Below are 6,012 nucleotides of genomic sequence, written 5' to 3'. Positions count from 1 at the left end.
GTGGAGATGGTCAGAGAATCTACCCCTAAGGACCTTATTCTAATCTAATCGGTGCACGTTTGCACCAGGGAACAATGTTTGACGTTTGCGCATGGTGCGATCAGGAATAGCGAACTACATGTTTGCCGTCCCGTTTGCACCTAGCAGTGTGGCTGGGGGGGGGGGGGGGGGGCGTGGGGTGGCGGGGGCACAGCCCATGGGAAGGCCTAGCGTTTCATGGGCTTTCCCATGCAAATAGCCAGGTGACGAGGGTGTGGCGGGCGGGCAGCTGACGTCAGAAGATGTCAACTGCCCGCCTGCTTCAGTATGCTCACAGATCAGAGACACCATAGAGATATCTCAGATTTGCAAGCGCCGGACAAACCATTCGATGATCGCCAACCATCGAATGATTTGTACCCCGCACCTAAGGCTGCGAATGGAGGAATATGCAAATCATCCATTCACAGCCATGTGGGGGATAGTGGCATGTGAGGAAGGTGGGGGGGGGCGGCCGTGCGTGCGGCGGGCAGCGTCTGAGGTATAACCAGAATAAGGGCCTGTGTTTGTAAAATGACAGGAGCTTCCGGTTTGGAATTTATCTCTCTCCAAGCTTTGATAAACCTCCCCCTATGGCTTGATAAAACAAGACTAGCATTCTAGCTGTGGGTGTAATGAAGGGTCTTTGAGATACAGTGTAATGAGAGCGATGCAGCTGACGGGTCCCTCCTTGAGCACAGGGCAGAGAGTCTCTTTGTAGACAAGATCAGGACACTTAAAACATGTGAAAGTAAAAACGGGTAAAGTGAATTCAAGAAGACTGATAAAAAACATTCCCTTTACCTGGGTTTCTTGTTGAAAGGTCACTTGAAATATTAGCCACAATTCAATATAGAGCTTTCCTTTCAAAAATGCTGAACAAATGGGAAATAGCATCAGCCTACTGCAATGTGCAATTAGAAGTGTTACTGAAACTCCAAATCTCTGAATATTTTATCAATAATATCAGAAACTGGATAAACATGACATTATCAAGGCACTATTTGGATAACTATTTAAGGACTTTTTTAGAGTGAGTTTCCAATGAAGCAGCCTGATGACTGTGTATTTCTGCATGTTTGAGCTCTTTGTTTTACCATCATGAACATAAACATGGCAGATCCGATTCATACTTACATACTTTTGAGTATTTCAGGTAGATTGTGAAAGTGGCACCTGAAAGCACAGACATGTACTGCGACATCTGAGAGGTGTATCATAATTTATGATACAATGACTTACAGAACTGTAGATTAGCCCCAGAGTATTTAATAAGAACTACTGTTAAAGAAAAGACACTGATACGTGTCAGGGCTTGTTAGTGTATTTTGTGTTTTACAAGTGGTTCCATATACGTGGCCACAGGAAACTTTATTTCAAATTAGGGGTGTGCTACCGACCATTTTTCAGGTTTTGTGAGGTTTTTTTTGGCTCTGGATCTTATTCTTGTTTTAGATCTGGATTGGTTTTGCCAAAACCACCCTTGTGGGTTTTGGTTTTGGATCTGTATTTTTTTACAAAAAATAAAATCATGAAAACAGCTAATATTACAGATTATTATTATTTTTTTGCTTCTACAGCATTATTGACCTCAATAATATTAATTTACAGTATATTCTGAAGACCTCACAGCCAGAGCCGGCCCTAACCTATTTGATGCCCTAGGCAAGAGTTTGGCTGGTGCCCCCTATCCGCAGCCTTAGCTCCAACTGTGATGCAGCAGCACAGATCACACAAGCAGCCAGCAACACCCCTCACCTGTAACAATCCACGTTTTGATGTTCTATTCCAGTAAGTGCATTGGTGCCCTCACCATCCTAAATTGAAAATAGGCAAGTGTGCTCCGAGGGCTAAAGAGGTGTGTTTTGAATCAAATTACACCACACAGTAATGCAACTATATCACAGGATAGTGTCCCTCATTTACATTACACCCCCGTATTGCTCTTCATTCACATCACACCACACGGTATTGCTCTGTATTTATGTCACACTGCACTGTATTGCTCCTTATTCACATTACACCACATGTATTTATCATTTTTCACATTACACCACACTGTATCTCTCCTTATCACACCCCATACTTTTTTTTAAATACTTGAAACGAACACTCCTTGTTTCTAAATAAACAATTAAGACAGTAATATGTGTGGCAATATTTCAGTGCCCTTTAATCAGGCTACAAAGCAAAAAAAATAAATACCTTGGCTATACATACTAAAGACACACATACAGTACATACACTAGTAAGCCCACTCAAAGCAAATGGTTTGAAGCTAGTCTGCTACCTTTTGATTGCCTCTGTTTTTGTGATTCTGTGAGATCGAAAGCAATGTAGTTTTACTCACTGCCAACAGATGGCAGTGTTTCGGAGACACACAAATGGTTGACAATAGACAAATACACTGCTCAAAAAAATAAAGGGAACACTAACATAACACATCCTAGATCTGAATGAATGAAATATTCTGATTAAATACGTTGTTCTTTACATAGTTGAATGTGCTGACAAAATCACACCAAAAATTAGCAATGGAAATCAAATTTAGTAACCCATGGAGGTCTGGATTTGGAGTCACACTCAAAAGTGGAAATACACACTACAGGCTGATCCAAATTTGATGTAATGTCCTTAAAACAAGTCAAAATGAGGCTCAGTAGTGTGTGTGGCCTCCACGTGCCTGTATGACACCCCTACAATGCCTGGACATGCTCCTGACGGATAGTCTCCTGAGGGATCTCCTCCCAGACCTAGACTAAAGCATCTGCCAACTCCTGGACAGTCTGTGGTGCAACGTAGCGTTGGTGGATGGAGCGAGACATGATGTCTCAGATGTGCTCAATTGGATGGAGGTCTGGGGACTGGGCGGGCCAGTCCATAGCATCAATGCCTTCATCTTGTAGGAACTGCTGACACACTCCAGCCATATGAGGTCTAGCATTGTCTTGCATTAGGAGGAACCCAGGGCCAACCGCACCAGCATATGGTCTCACAAGGGGTCTGAGGATCTCATCTTGGTACCTAATGGCAGTCAGGCTACCTCTGGTGAGCACATGGAGGACTGTGCGGCCCCCAAAGAAATGCCACCCAACACCATTACTGGCCCACTGCCAAACCGGTCATGCTGGAGGATGTTGCAGGCAGCAAAACATTCTCCTTGGTGTCTCCAGACTGTCATGTTTGTCACATGTGCTCAGTGTTAACCTACTTTCATCTGTGAAGAGCACAGGGCACCAGTGACGAATTTGCCAATCTTGGTGTTCTCTGTCAAATGCCGAACATCCTGCAGGGTGTTGGGCTGTAAGCACATCCCCAACCTATGGATGTCGGGCCCTCATACCACCCTCATGGAGTCTGTTTCTGACCGTTTGAGTAGACACATGCACATTTGCAGCCTGCTGGAGGTCATTTTGCAGGGCTCTGGCAGTGCTCCTCCTGTTCCTCCTTGCACAACGGCAGAGGTAGCGGTCCTGCTGCTGGGTTGTTGGCCTCCTCCATGTCTCCTGATGTACTGGCCTGTCTCCTGGTAGTGCCTCCATGCTCTGGATACTACGCTGACAAACACAGCAAACCTTCTTGCCCCAGCTCGCATTGATGTGCCATCCTGGATCAGCTGCACTACCTGAGCCACTTGTGTTGGTTTTAGACTCTGTGTCATGCTACCATTAGAGTGACAGCACTGCCAGCTTTCAAAAGTGACCAAAACATCAGTCAGAAAGCATAGGAGTTGAGAAGTGGTCGGTGGTCACCACCTGCAGAACAACTCCTTTATTGTGGGTGTCTTGCTAATTGCCTATAATTTCCACCTCTTGTCTATTCCATGTGCACAACAGAATGCAAAATTGATTGTCAATCAGTGTTCCTTCCTAAGTGAACAGTTTGATTTCACAGAAGTGTGATTGACTTGGAGTTACCTTGTGTTGTTCAAGTGTTCCCTTTAATTTTTGGAGCAGTGTATATAATATATATATATATATATATATATTATGATTGAGATTGATCCCAATGGGGGGAAAAACACACACCCCACAGGGATTAAAAAATAATACACAGGCTTAACATTAATTGAAACATATTGCCCCCAATATAAAAAAATGACCCCCCCCCCTTCTTCACAGGAAAAAATAACACACACTAATTCAAATAAAAATAAAAATGTTGGACCCCACAGAAAAATAAATAAATCTTTTAATAAAAAAAACTTGCAAAAGCTTTGTTATATTTATTATATTTGACTGGCATTCTGTTTGAGGGCTGTGGTTTCCAGGTATCCTCCACTTGGTGTATAGTGCAGTAAGTTTTAGAGTAGAGTAGAGTAGAGAGAGGAAATATTAGGATGGGATTCAAGAAGGGCAGAACAGGCAGCACAGTAAAACACAGGGAGGTGAGAGGCACTATGAGCAAAGAGACAAGGAGGGCAATGAGGAGGGAGACTGGGACCACAAGGTGGGGTGACATCTGCCAGACAGAATGGGGAGAAACATGGGGTGTAAGAGTTACATGAAGGATAAAAACTTTGAGTAGGAGTGGCAGCTACTGGGCAGTGCAATGAGACACATGGGGTTGAGAGACACAGCAAAACAGGGATCATAAGGAGGGGTGGCAGCTACAGGGGAGAGCAGGGAGACGCATGGGAGTGAGTAGTGCCAAATTTCCCATTAGGCACGTGAGGCACGTGCCTAGGGGAGGCACAGATTTGGGGGCACTTGGATGCATGTGATAGTACTAACAAAAACAGATTGAGGTGCTCCCTCTGCTGGCGCCTGGTTGAAGGAATATTACGTTCCTGGAGATGGAGAAAAGATCCTCTTCTCCAATATAGATAGATAGGTTGTGATCAAATAAAACACTTTACGTCCCTCTTAGAGGTATAGAGTTCCTCTTCTCCCAATAAACCGACTCTCAAGTATTGGAAAATGGTCAAAAGTCCCTCCGGTTCACAAGGTTGTCCCTCTTGTAGGATGGATACCCAAAAAAACAGAGAGTAGTAGATGGTATAATACAATTTATTACAGTAAAAACAGACAGAATAAAACAAACTTCACGGGGTTATATGGACATGTGACATCAATTTGAAAAGTGGCTAATTACCAGATGAGATGGAGAATCAGAAAAAAAATCTGTTTCTCAAAAAGCGCTCAGGACACTTGTGGAGATGGATTCCGGATTTCCCCTCCAAAGTGGGCCAAGGAAGATGTTTAGGTAACCAGTCCAGATCAAAGATGTCCACACGCCAGGTCCCCCAGGTACCAGAACGCCAAACGCGTTTTCTCCCACTGCTGTGGTCTTTCTCAAGGAGATACTTATTCTGGTAGCCAATACACAACTTAAATACCCGAAACATCCAATCACTGCATGGCTGTAATTTGACTGATCCGTTATTGGACCAATCACAATTATTATCCAAAACAATAGCAGTTCAATCATCAAGTTCTAATTTCCCTGCCGTTCTAAGTCCTGGAGAAGAGATGAGATCACTTCCGGCGGAAGTGATGTGACGCCGGAGGTACCCGGCTTCTCTCAGCCCTTCCAAAGAGCTTCCGGCGGATGCGGTGTAGCGCTAGAAGTGCACCACTTCCTCCTTCAGTGTAGTCATCCCGCGCTATGAGCCGTCGCATCACTTCCGGTTTCCAGTGCCGCATTGAATTTCTTCCCCACTATTCTCTTATATTTAGTTCCGTGTGATATACACCCATCGTTCTTTTCTGTCTCCATTGTATGTAGAGGCAGTGGGTGGAGATTTATTGGATCCAATTCAGTCCAATCACATGGGGATTTTTCAAGTGGCACTAGTGCAATAATGAATAAATGCATAAATTAGTAAAATACATCACATTTAACAAAGGCATATAAAAATACATATAAATATTTAAAAAAAACAACACTATATATAAAAAAAATCAATGTAAAAGGTATATATAACATCCAAAGACATAAATGGAATAACAATTAAAAGGGGAGAGACACACTTATAAAAACCATTTAACCTCA

This window comes from Crinia signifera, chromosome 9 (genome assembly GCF_055691185.1).
Source record: "Crinia signifera chromosome 9, ASM5569118v1, whole genome shotgun sequence".
In the NCBI taxonomy this organism is placed as follows: Eukaryota; Metazoa; Chordata; class Amphibia; order Anura; family Myobatrachidae; genus Crinia; species Crinia signifera.
The sequence above is the reverse complement of the archived record's forward strand: the minus strand, read 5'-3'. Positions refer to the sequence as shown.